This window comes from Diabrotica virgifera, chromosome 1 (assembly GCF_917563875.1).
Source record: "Diabrotica virgifera virgifera chromosome 1, PGI_DIABVI_V3a".
NCBI classification, from domain to species: domain Eukaryota; kingdom Metazoa; phylum Arthropoda; class Insecta; order Coleoptera; family Chrysomelidae; genus Diabrotica; species Diabrotica virgifera.
The window spans coordinates 183,096,976-183,111,840 of record NC_065443.1 but is presented as its reverse complement, the minus strand read 5'-3'; positions in this window follow the sequence as shown (position 1 = coordinate 183,111,840).

Sequence of the window (14,865 nt, the reverse complement as noted above, 5' to 3'; positions counted from 1 at the left end):
AGTCTTTCATGTTCATGACAACCTAAAAATTTTGATTGGAAAATGCATATAAGATAAGGGGGTGGGAAAATGGAAATTAGTGGCTTTTTTGCAGTTCTGTCTGTTAGTTTTGCTCTGGCTGGGTCTCTTTTGTTTAAACAATTATGTAAGTATTATAAAAACGTTTTCAATTTTCTGTATTCTTTAGGAAACGAATTATTTATGCATATTATTACCTGTAAATAGTAGTACCTATTTCCTATTTCTTTTGATTTTTAATTGTAAAGAATAGAAAAATTACCATTAATTTTAATTTTTTAGAATCAGCTGAAAGTGGTCTACAAAAAAACCAGGAAGGAAACGTATTATAGCCTTGTTGTGGCTATGAAAGGCAAAAGAAAGATACCTATAAAAAGTGTATTGACTAGTTGGAAGAAACTCCACATTGTCGATGCATAATAAGATATTACTTTATAAACAAATATCAAGACCTAGGAATGGAACCTGGATAATATAGTCATCAAGAAGATAGCAGGAGGTCATGAGCAACAACAACTTCATAAGTATGAGAATATTGAGGAAATCCAGCTCCTCGATATCTACTACTGGACAAACTAGAAGATTGAAGAGGACAAAGCCTTTTGAACTAGTTTGAGTGATAGGTGATAGTGAAAAGCAGAGCGTAGTGCTTGTGTGCCTGTGTATGTTAGAATAGTGCACGATCTTGTTAGATTAGATAAGAGACGCTATAGGGTAAGCTCTTCATTTTAAGGAACAGTAGTAATTTAGGTTAAATTAAAATTGCTCATTGGTCAGTTATGACCAGATTGTAATTCTCTGATGTTTGGCAAAAAGGGCTGAAGTCAGAATTGCACATCAATAATGTTTTGATGATTTCTGGACCATAAAAAAAGTGTTGCAGACTTAAACTGTATGTACCAATAAAAAGAGCCGATTTTTCTGGTCCAGAAATCATCAAAACATTATCGATGTGCAATTCTGACTTAGCCCTTTTTCCCAAACATCAGAGAATTGCAATGTACAATTCAATACAAATGAATCATCATCGTAGTGATGATTATGGAAAAAAATATATATATATATATAGAAATATATATATTTTGTGCAATAAAAATGTTTATATTTATCAAGGATGTATTATTTGGTATGGCCACATATACTTCTGGTATATCGTCGGTGATGTGACAATACCTCCTATCTGCTTTTTCATGAATTTTGTAGGAGACAAAAAACCATTTTTAGGGTCATCTGTTTTCACATGTAAATTTTGACATGTTTTGTAGTAAATAGATAATTGAATTTACTACAAAACATGTCAAAAAATATCATATGAAAACAGGAGGTGACTGTAAAAAAAGTTTTTAGTCTCTCTTACAAAATGGTTAACAGTTAATAGAGAGACAGATAATCGAGGTTCCACTATATAGTGAAATTTGGACACCCGACACCCCATACAAATTTTATGGGGGTTTTGTTCGTTTAAACCCCCCCCCCCCCCCCCCAAACTTTTGTGTAAGTTACAATTGAATTATTATTGTGGTACTATTAAACACAATGTTTTTAAAACTTTTTTGCCTCTTAGTACTTTTTTGAAGTCAGTTTTTATCATGATATTTTGAATATTTGTCAAATCCACCACATATTTGTATATGGTTAAGTACGATTGTAGAGACTAATAATATGAAAATTTATTTATGATTTACATTTTTAGGTATATTTTGAACCATTTTAAAAAGAAGCCATATCTTGATAAAAAGAGCTTTATCGAAAAAATAGAAAGAGGTAAAAAAGTTTTAAAAACACAGTGTTTAACTAATGGTACCGCAGAAATAATTTAATTGGAACGTACCCAAAAGTTTGGGGGGGTTAAAGGGAACAAAACCCCCATAAAATTTTTATGGGGTGCACAAATTTCACTATAATTTTTCTTTAAGATGTTACTGCAATAATATTGCTTCATGTCCATTTTCAATAAAAAATCTTTAATAGTTTTCGATATATTCGAAAAAATCGAATTTTCATTTTGTATCTTCAAAGGGCTGTAACTTTTTTTGTGTGCATATTTGTACTAAGGTAAGTTAGGTTCATTCAAATTATTTTTGGTCCCAGAATATGTGATTTAATTTACGACCAATCTTTTCGGGACACCCTGTATAATAAATGGGATTAGCTGGCTTAAAAATTCATAATCTACGTTCTGTAGAAAATATACAGTTTTTGGTTTCTTTTTAACTAGATCTTAATATCTAACCAAGCATTTTAAGACCTTTTTATTATTTTTTCGATGATATATTCATGTTTTTAGTTTGTTCAAAATATTCTAGATGATTGTACACTATAATAGATAGCCAACTAAATAAACACAAAAATTTTATTTTTGTTACAGCCTGTATATAAGTTTACCTATATATACAGTGCATTACGCACCACCTTAAAAATTGGGCATTTTTGATGTCTCGAATTTCCTAAACCTGTTGTCCCATCTAAGTGATTTTTTTATAATAATATAGCCTGAGGCTATAGGTTACTGCCTTATGCTTGTCATGCACGGGGAGCTATACTGTAATATATATTATATCACGTCGCTCTCTATAGTAATGAGTGAGCCTGCACATACGGAACCATTAGTTCCCTGTCTGCAGGCTCACTCATTACTATAGAGAGCGATATGATATAATATACATATATTACAGTATAGCTACCAGTGCATGACAAGCTTAAGGATGTAACCTATAGCCTAGGCTATATTATAAAAAAATCACTCAGATGAGACAACAGGTTTAGAAAATTCGAGACATCAAAAATGCTCTATTTTTAAGGTGGTGCGTTAATTTCTTGGAGAAGTGTATTGTAATTAGTGGTGTAACGAATGTCATTTTTTTAACATTCGCGAATACGAATGCGAATGCGAATATCTGCTACGGACATTCGCAAATGCGGATGCGAATGCGAATGTCCAGTTTTTTTAGTTTGTTTCTATTTTTGTAATGTTTCCCAAATTTTTAATGAAAAGTTAATTGATATTTAGTGTAAATCAATCTGAATCTTAAGCTTTATTACATAATACCAAATAATAAAAAAAAGTGAAGGCTGATAATGTGATTATACAAGGTTAAGTTCTATCTATCTATTGCCCTTCATTTGTCCAAAGTTCAACGTAGGCCTCCCCCTTACTTTTCTACTCTTCTCGGTTCAGTGCTAATGCTGTCGATCTGGTCGCTGCGTATCTCTTTAGGTCATTCGACCATCTCGTCTGTGGTCTGCCCCTTCCTCTTTTGTAGTCCCAAGGTCTCCAGTGAGTTCATTCCATCTTCCGTCTCTTTGTCTGCTGTTGTGTCCTGCATATTTCCATTTAAGAGTAGCTGCATGTTTGAGGTTAAGTTACCTTTTCTTAATAAAAAAAGATGAGAAGTGAATAGATTTTGATTTTATTAACCTAAACCTAATATTATCTTAAAATTTTTTTTTCTGGTTTTCATATTCGCAAAACATTCGCACAAATTTCGCGAATGCGGATGCTAATGCGAATATGCAAAAACATGCGAATATTCGCGAATGCGAATGCGAATACGAATATTCGTTACATCACTAATTGTAATTTAATGTAAATAATGTAATATCCAATAATTGTAATTTAATATAAGATGTAATATAAGTTCCTTAAAAATATATTTTTTATTTCCCACCATACATTCTCCACAGGTCTAAATATCGATGCTAGACGTCCACCGGAGGTCCTCTCAGGACGTTAGATGGACGTTCGGCAGCAAGACATTGGACCAAACTGGGACATCCTATGAAGGTCCAATTGACATTCACTGAACGTCCCCTCGGACGTTAGGTGGACGTCCATTGGACGTTTGGCAACGTGGCATTTGGACCAAAATAGGACGTCCTGTTAAGGTCCAATTTACGTCCCCTAGGACGTCCGATTAAGGTCCAATGTACGTCCCTTCGGACCTTAAGTGGACGTCCAACAGACATTCGGTAGCGCGACATTTGGACCAAAATAGGACGTTCCTTGGACGAAAACGGACCTCCCTAAAGTCTGTGAAGGACATCCTTGTGCTATTAGGGATGTAGGTATATAGTATCTTTATTCTATTATATTCTACTCTATTTCAAACCTATTCTATATAAGTATCTACACATTACACCTATTATCATCATCATTCTCTTTGCCTTATCCCTATGCAGTGTCGGCTTCCCTAATTGCATTTCTCCACACAATTCTATCTTGAGTCATATCAATGTTAATCCCCTTTACCAACATGTCCTGCCTTATCGTCTTCTTTGGTCTTCCTCTCCTACTCCTTCCAGGAATCTGCACTTCAGCTATTCTTCGTATTGGGTGATTAACGTCTCGATGTTGAACATGACCAAACCATCTTAACCTATGCTCTCTCATTTTGGCATCAATTGGTGCCACACCTAGACTTCCCCTAATATACTCATATCTAATTTTATCCTTCTTTGTCACTCCACTCATCCATCTAAGCATTCTCATTTCCACCACATGCATTCGTTGTTCAGCTTTCTTTTTCACTGCCCAACATTCAGTTCCGCGCATCATAGCCGGTCTTGTGGCTGTTTTATAGAATTTTCCCTTCAGCTTCATTGGAATTTTTCTGTCACAACACACCACTCGCTTCTTTCCACTTCATCCATCCAGCCCTAATTCTACTGCATGCATCTCCATCTATTTCTCCATTACTCTGTAATACCGATCCTAGGTACTTAAAACTATTGCTTTTCACAATCATTTCACCTATTATATTATATTTTACTTTATTCTATACTATATATCTATTCTAATCTATCTATATATTTCATTTAATCTGTTACATTCTACTCTATTCTGTTTTAAATCAAATACTTTATTAGTAAGTATCTACATATATATTACATCTATTCTATTATATTCTACTCTATTCTATTTCAGTTTATTTTATACTATATATCTATTCTAATCTATCTCTCTATTTTATTTATTTTATTAATCTGTTCTATTCTATTCTGTTTCAAATCAAACACTTTACTCAAACAAAGAAACAAACGACATTCAAAAGCTTCTAATAAAAAAATCATTGCATTGGTACTACTGAAAATATTGACATTTTTACAACATTTATTCCAAGTTCCTTCAATTTTTTTGAGGACGAGAAAATTTTGCTTTCAAGAAATTCACGAATTTATTGGCGTCAAGTTAATAACGAACAAACCTGGATGTCAAATTGTGCTTTGAGAACACGTCAAATTTGGCCTTGAATAACTTGGTCAATTTATTGTTCAATTTATTGTTGATGTAAAGTGCACTAAAGCAAAATTTTCTTGTCCTCAAAAAAATTGAAGGAACTTGGAATAAATGTTGTAAAAATGTCAATATTTTCAGTAGTACCAATGCAATGATTTTTTTATTAGAAGCTTTTGAATGTCGTTTGTTTCTTTGTTTGAGTAAAGTGTTTGATTTGAAACAGAATAGAATAGAACAGATTAATAAAATAAATAAAATAGAGAGATAGATTAGAATAGATATATAGTATAAAATAAACTGAAATAGAATAGAGTAGAATATAATAGAATAGATGTAATATATATGTAGATACTTACTAATAAAGTATTTGATTTAAAACAGAATAGAGTAGAATGTAACAGATTAAATGAAATATATAGATAGATTAGAATAGATATATAGTATAGAATAAAGTAAAATATAATATAATAGGTGAAATGATTGTGAAAAGCAATAGTTTTAAGTACCTAGGATCGGTATTACAGAGTAATGGAGAAATAGATGGAGATGCATGCAGTAGAATTAGGACTGGATGGATGAAGTGGAAAGAAGCGAGTGGTGTGTTGTGACAGAAAAATTCCAATGAAGCTGAAGGGAAAATTCTATAAAACAGCCACAAGACCGGCTATGATGCGCGGAACTGAATGTTGGGCAGTGAAAAAGAAAGTGGAACAACGAATGCATGTGGTGGAAATGAGAATGCTTAGATGGATGAGTGGAGTGACAAAGAAGGATAAAATTAGATATGAGTATATTAGGGGAAGTCTAGGTGTGGCACCAATTGATGCCAAAATGAGAGAGCATAGGTTAAGATGGTTTGGTCATGTTCAACATCGAGACGTTAATCACCCAATACGAAGAATAGCTGAAGTGCAGATTCCTGGAAGGAGTAGGAGAGGAAGACCAAAGAAGACGATAAGGCAGGACATGTTGGTAAAGGGGATTAACATTGATATGACTCAAGATATAATTGTGTGGAGAAATGCAATTAGGGAAGCCGACACTGCATAGGGATAAGGCAAAGAGAATGATGATGATGATAATAGGTGTAATGTGTAGATACTTATATAGAATAGGTTTGAAATAGAGTAGAATATAATAGAATAAAGATACTATATACCTACATCCCTAATAGCACAAGGATGTCCTTCACAGACTTTAGGGAGGTCCGTTTTCGTCCAAGGAACGTCCTATTTTGGTCCAAATGTCGCGCTACCGAATGTCTGTTGGACGTCCACTTAAGGTCCGAAGGGACGTACATTGGACCTTAATCGGACGTCCTAGGGGACGTAAATTGGACCTTAACAGGACGTCCTATTTTGGTCCAAATGCCACGTTGCCAAATGTCCAATGGATGTCCACCTAACGTCCGAGGGGACGTTCAGTGAATGTCAATTGGACCTTCATAGGATGTCCCAGTTTGGTCCAATGTCTTGCTGCCGAACGTCCATCTAACGTCCTGAGAGGACCTCCGGTGGACGTCTAGCATCGATATTTAGACTTGTGGAGAATGTATGGTGGGAAATAAAAAATATATTTTTAAGGAACTTATATTACATCTTATATTAAATTACAATTATTGGATATTACATTATTTACATTAAATTACAATACACTTCTCCAAGAAATTAACGCACCACCTTAAAAATAGGGCATTTTTGATGTCTCGAATTTTCTAAACCTGTTGTCTCATCTGAGTGATTTTTTTATAATATAGCCTAGGCTATAGGTTACATCCTTAAGCTTGTCATGCACTGGTAGCTATACTGTAATATATGTATATTATATCATATCGCTCTCTATAGTAATGAGTGAGCCTGCAGACAGGGAACTAATGGTTCCGTATGTGCAGGCTCACTCATTACTATAGAGAGCGACGTGATATAATATATATTACAGTATAGCTCCCCGTGCATGACAAGCATAAGGCAGTAACCTATAGCCTCAGGCTATATTATTATAAAAAAATCACTTAGATGGGACAACAGGTTTAGGAAATTCGAGACATCAAAAATGCCCAATTTTTAAGGTGGTGCGTAATGCACTGTATATATAGGTAAACTTATATACAGGCTGTAACAAAAATAAAATTTTTGTGTTTATTTAGTTGGCTATCTATTATAGTGTACAATCATCTAGAATATTTTGAACAAACTAAAAACATGAATATATCATCGAAAAAATAATAAAAAGGTCTTAAAATGCTTGGTTAGATATTAAGATCTAGTTAAAAAGAAACCAAAAACTGTATATTTTCTACAGAACGTAGATTATGAATTTTTAAGCCAGCTAATCCCATTTATTATACAGGGTGTCCCGAAAAGATTGGTCGTAAATTAAATCACATATTCTGGGACCAAAAATAATTTGAATGAACCTAACTTACCTTAGTACAAATATGCACACAAAAAAAGTTACAGCCCTTTGAAGATACAAAATGAAAATTCGATTTTTTTGAATATATCGAAAACTATTAAAGATTTTTTATTGAAAATGGACATGAAGCAATATTATTGCAGTAACATCTTAAAGAAAAATTATAGTGAAATTTGTGCACCCCATAAAAATTTTATGGGGGTTTTGTTCCCTTTAACCCCCCCAAACTTTTGGGTACGTTCCAATTAAATTATTTCTGCGGTACCATTAGTTAAACACTGTGTTTTTAAAACTTTTTTACCTCTTTCTATTTTTTCGATAAAGCTCTTTTTATCAAGATATGGCTTCTTTTTAAAATGGTTCAAAATATACCTAAAAATGTAAATCATAAATAAATTTTCATATTATTAGTCTCTACAATCGTACTTAACCATATACAAATATGTGGTGGATTTGACAAATATTCAAAATATCACGATAAAAACTGACTTCAAAAAAGTACTAAGAGGCAAAAAAGTTTTAAAAACATTGTGTTTAATAGTACCACAATAATAATTCAATTGTAACTTACACAAAAGTTTGGGGGGGGGGGGGGGGGTTTAAACGAACAAAACCCCCATAAAATTTGTATGGGGTGTCGGGTGTCCAAATTTCACTATACAGTGGAACCTCGATTATCTGTCTCTCTATTAACTGTTAACCATTTTGTAAGAGAGACTAAAAACTTTTTTTACAGTCACCTCCTGTTTTCATATGATATTTTTTGACATGTTTTGTAGTAAATTCAATTATCTATTTACTACAAAACATGTCAAAATTTACATGTGAAAACAGATGACCCTAAAAATGGTTTTTCGTCTCCTACAAAATTCATGAAAAAGCAGATAGGAGGTATTGTCACATCACCGACGATATACCAGAAGTATATGTGGCCATACCAAATAATACATCCTTGATAAATATAAACATTTTTATTGCACAAAATATATATATTTCTATATATATATATATATATTTTTTTTTTTTCCATAATCATCACTACGATGATGATTCATTTGTATTGAATTGTACATTGCAATTCTCTGATGTTTGGGAAAAAGGGCTTAAGTCAGAATTGCACATCGATAATGTTTTGATGATTTCTGGACCAGAAAAATCGGCTCTTTTTATTGGTACATACAGTTTAAGTCTGCAACACTTTTTTTATGGTCCAGAAATCATCAAAACATTATTGATGTGCAATTCTGACTTCAGCCCTTTTTGCCAAACATCAGAGAATTACAATCTGGTCATAACTGACCAATGAGCAATTTTAATTTAACCTAAATTACTACTGTTCCTTAAAATGAAGAGCTTACCCTATAGCGTCTCTTATCTAATCTAACAAGATCGTGCACTATTCTAACATACACAGGCACACAAGCACTACGCTCTGCTTTTCACTATCACCTATCACTCAAACTAGTTCAAAAGGCTTTGTCCTCTTCAATCTTCTAGTTTGTCCAGTAGTAGATATCGAGGAGCTGGATTTCCTCAATATTCTCATACTTATGAAGTTGTTGTTGCTCATGACCTCCTGCTATCTTCTTGATGACTATATTATCCAGGTTCCATTCCTAGGTCTTGATATTTGTTTATAAAGTAATATCTTATTATGCATCGACAATGTGGAGTTTCTTCCAACTAGTCAATACACTTTTTATAGGTATCTTTCTTTTGCCTTTCATAGCCACAACAAGGCTATAATACGTTTCCTTCCTGGTTTTTTTGTAGACCACTTTCAGCTGATTCTAAAAAATTAAAATGAATGGTAATTTTTCTATTCTTTACAATTAAAAATCAAAAGAAATAGGAAATAGGTACTACTATTTACAGGTAATAATATGCATAAATAATTCGTTTCCTAAAGAATACAGAAAATTGAAAACGTTTTTATAATACTTACATAATTGTTTAAACAAAAGAGACCCAGCCAGAGCAAAACTAACAGACAGAACTGCAAAAAAGCCACTAATTTCCATTTTCCCACCCCCTTATCTTATATGCATTTTCCAATCAAAATTTTTAGGTTGTCATGAACATGAAAGACTCAACCTCAACAAATAATAAACAAAAAGCTCTACAGCTCTACTTCCACTTCCCGCCAAATGGACACAGGTTGGTGACACTGAATTCACGCCAAATAAATGAAAAAATAGAACAATTTGCTTTTTCGTCAATTTCTTCACGTGAAGTTTATAACGAACAAACTTAGATGTCAAAGTGTGCTTTTACACGTCAAATTTGGCCTTGAATAACTTGGTCAATTTCTTGTCCAATTTATTGTTGATGTAAAGTGGACTTTATATACTACATTCGCTCTCGCGAGATTTTTTTTGACACTGACGTTAGTAATTTCTTTTTTGAAAAATTCAGAAATTTTGAAAAATTCAGTTGTCAGAAGTGACTGGAAATTACTACAAAACCAACGCACCTGCTCATATCCAATATTATTAATAGTAAACAGACATAAAAATAACATAAACCTTACGCCAATCAATATTTATTTATTTAAACCATTATAATGTATTGATAGCAAATGAGAAAATTATTTATTGTACAAAATAAAAATATTTTGTAGAAATAAACTTCACAAAATTTTATGAGATTAGTAGACACTCCCACTATTTCTAATATTTCTTCTTTTTTTAATGAAAGATTAAGTTGATTTGAGTTGATTTTAGCAGTTAATAGTGTGAGGTAGGAATTTTTGTGTTGTACGTTTCCTATTCCGAATGTCTCAAAAAAAATCTCGCGAGAGCGAATGTAGTATATACTACATTCGCTCTCGCGAGATTTTTTTTGACACTGACGTTAGTAATTTCTTTTTTGAAAAATTCAGTTGTCAGAAGTGACTGGAAATTACTACAAAACCAATGCACCTGCTCATATCCAATATTATTAATAGTAAACAGACATAAAAATAACATAAACCTTACGCCAATCAATAATTATTTATTTAAACCATTATAATGTATTGATAGCAAATGAGAAAATTATTTATTGTACAAAATAAAAATATTTTGTAGAAATAAACTTCACAAAATTTTATGAGATTAGTAGACACTCCCACTATTTCTAATAATTCTTCTTTTTTTAATGAAAGATTAAGTTGATTTGAGTTGATTTTAGCAGTTAATAGTGTGAGGTAGGAATTTTTGTGTTGTACGTTTCCTATTCCGAATGTCTCAAAAAAAATCTCGCGAGAGCGAATGTAGTATACCACCGTTGTTCGGTGCATAAGTCCACTTTACATCAACAATAAATTGGACAAGAAATTGACCAAGTTATTCAAGGCCAAATTTGACGTGTAAAAGCACACTTTGACATCTAAGTTTGTTCGTTATAAACTTCACGTGAAGAAATTGACGAAAAACAAAATTGTTCTATTTTTTCATTTATTTGGCGTGAATTCAGTGTCACCAACCTGTGTCCATTTGGCGGGAAGTGGAAGTAGAGCTGTAGAGCTTTTTGTTTATTATTATTTGTTGAGGTTGAGTCTTTCATGTTCATGACAACCTAAAAATTTTGATTGGAAAATGCATATAAGATAAGGGGGTGGGAAAATGGAAATTAGTGGCTTTTTTGCAGTTCTGTCTGTTAGTTTTGCTCTGGCTGGGTCTCTTTTGTTTAAACAATTATGTAAGTATTATAAAAACGTTTTCAATTTTCTGTATTCTTTAGGAAACGAATTATTTATGCATATTATTACCTGTAAATAGTAGTACCTATTTCCTATTTCTTTTGATTTTTAATTGTAAAGAATAGAAAAATTACCATTCATTTTAATTTTTTAGAATCAGCTGAAAGTGGTCTACAAAAAAACCAGGAAGGAAACGTATTATAGCCTTGTTGTGGCTATGAAAGGCAAAAGAAAGATACCTATAAAAAGTGTATTGACTAGTTGGAAGAAACTCCACATTGTCGATGCATAATAAGATATTACTTTATAAACAAATATCAAGACCTAGGAATGGAACCTGGATAATATAGTCATCAAGAAGATAGCAGGAGGTCATGAGCAACAACAACTTCATAAGTATGAGAATATTGAGGAAATCCAGCTCCTCGATATCTACTACTGGACAAACTAGAAGATTGAAGAGGACAAAGCCTTTTGAACTAGTTTGAGTGATAGGTGATAGTGAAAAGCAGAGCGTAGTGCTTGTGTGCCTGTGTATGTTAGAATAGCGCACGATCTTGTTAGATTAGATAAGAGACGCTATAGGGTAAGCTCTTCATTTTAAGGAACAGTAGTAATTTAGGTTAAATTAAAATTGCTCATTGGTCAGTTATGACCAGATTGTAATTCTCTGATGTTTGGCAAAAAGGGCTGAAGTCAGAATTGCACATCAATAATGTTTTGATGATTTCTGGACCATAAAAAAAGTGTTGCAGACTTAAACTGTATGTACCAATAAAAAGAGCCGATTTTTCTGGTCCAGAAATCATCAAAACATTATCGATGTGCAATTCTGACTTAAGCCCTTTTTCCCAAACATCAGAGAATTGCAATGTACAATTCAATACAAATGAATCATCATCGTAGTGATGATTATGGAAAAAAAAATATATATATATATATATATATATATATATATATATATATATATAGAAATATATATATTTTGTGCAATAAAAATGTTTATATTTATCAAGGATGTATTATTTGGTATGGCCACATATACTTCTGGTATATCGTCGGTGATGTGACAATACCTCCTATCTGCTTTTTCATGAATTTTGTAGGAGACGAAAAACCATTTTTAGGGTCATCTGTTTTCACATGTAAATTTTGACATGTTTTGTAGTAAATAGATAATTGAATTTACTACAAAACATGTCAAAAAATATCATATGAAAACAGGAGGTGACTGTAAAAAAAGTTTTTAGTCTCTCTTACAAAATGGTTAACAGTTAATAGAGAGACAGATAATCGAGGTTCCACTGTATAGTGAAATTTGGACACCCGACACCCCATACAAATTTTATGGGGGTTTTGTTCGTTTAAACCCCCCCCCCAAACTTTTGTGTAAGTTACAATTGAATTATTATTGTGGTACTATTAAACACAATGTTTTTAAAACTTTTTTGCCTCTTAGTACTTTTTTGAAGTCAGTTTTTATCGTGATATTTTGAATATTTGTCAAATCCACCACATATTTGTATATGGTTAAGTACGATTGTAGAGACTAATAATATGAAAATTTATTTATGATTTACATTTTTAGGTATATTTTGAACCATTTTAAAAAGAAGCCATATCTTGATAAAAAGAGCTTTATCGAAAAAATAGAAAGAGGTAAAAAAGTTTTAAAAACACAGTGTTTAACTAATGGTACCGCAGAAATAATTTAATTGGAACGTACCCAAAAGTTTGGGGGGGTTAAAGGGAACAAAACCCCCATAAAATTTTTATGGGGTGCACAAATTTCACTATAATTTTTCTTTAAGATGTTACTGCAATAATATTGCTTCATGTCCATTTTCAATAAAAAATCTTTAATAGTTTTCGATATATTCGAAAAAATCGAATTTTCATTTTGTATCTTCAAAGGGCTGTAACTTTTTTTGTGTGCATATTTGTACTAAGGTAAGTTAGGTTCATTCAAATTATTTTTGGTCCCAGAATATGTGATTTAATTTACGACCAGTCTTTTCGGGACACCCTGTATAATAAATGGGATTAGCTGGCTTAAAAATTCATAATCTACGTTCTGTAGAAAATATACAGTTTTTGGTTTCTTTTTAACTAGATCTTAATATCTAACCAAGCATTTTAAGACCTTTTTATTAGATTTATTTATTTATTTTATTATTTTTTCGATGATATATTCATGTTTTTAGTTTGTTCAAAATATTCTAGATGATTGTACACTATAATAGATAGCCAACTAAATAAACACAAAAATTTTATTTTTGTTACAGCCTGTATATAAGTTTACCTATATATACAGTGCATTACGCACCACCTTAAAAATTGGGCATTTTTGATGTCTCGAATTTCCTAAACCTGTTGTCCCATCTAAGTGATTTTTTTATAATAATATAGCCTGAGGCTATAGGTTACTGCCTTATGCTTGTCATGCACGGGGAGCTATACTGTAATATATATTATATCACGTCGCTCTCTATAGTAATGAGTGAGCCTGCACATACGGAACCATTAGTTCCCTGTCTGCAGGCTCACTCATTACTATAGAGAGCGATATGATATAATATACATATATTACAGTATAGCTACCAGTGCATGACAAGCTTAAGGATGTAACCTATAGCCTAGGCTATATTATAAAAAAATCACTCAGATGAGACAACAGGTTTAGAAAATTCGAGACATCAAAAATGCCCTATTTTTAAGGTGGTGCGTTAATTTCTTGGAGAAGTGTATTGTAATTTAATGTAAATAATGTAATATCCAATAATTGTAATTTAATATAAGATGTAATATAAGTTCCTTAAAAATATATTTTTTATTTCCCACCATACATTCTCCACAGGTCTAAATATCGATGCTAGACGTCCACCGGAGGTCCTCTCAGGACGTTAGATGGACGTTCGGCAGCAAGACATTGGACCAAACTGGGAAATCCTATGAAGGTCCAATTGACATTCACTGAACGTCCCCTCGGACGTTAGGTGGACGTCCATTGGACGTTTGGCAACGTGGCATTTGGACCAAAATAGGACGTCCTGTTAAGGTCCAATTTACGTCCCCTAGGACGTCCGATTAAGGTCCAATGTACGTCCCTTCGGACCTTAAGTGGACGTCCAACAGACATTCGGTAGCGCGACATTTGGACCAAAATAGGGCGTTCCTTGGACGAAAACGGACCTCCCTAAAGTCTGTGAAGGACATCCTTGTGCTATTAGGGATGTAGGTATATAGTATCTTTATTCTATTATATTCTACTCTATTTCAAACCTACCCAGGCAACCAAGTGACGTCATATAACGTTGAGGAAACGTCAGTTTTTGGTTGAATATAACACGTGTTTGAACATTACGTCATATAGACGTCTTTTGTAGGTGATTTTAAAATACGTATGATTAATGACGTTAAAATTACATTTAAAAAACGTTTTAATTTCAGACAGCCTAAGTCTGACGTCACAAAATTGGGAGGAGCTTGCTTGTTTGTATTGACTCCAAACAAT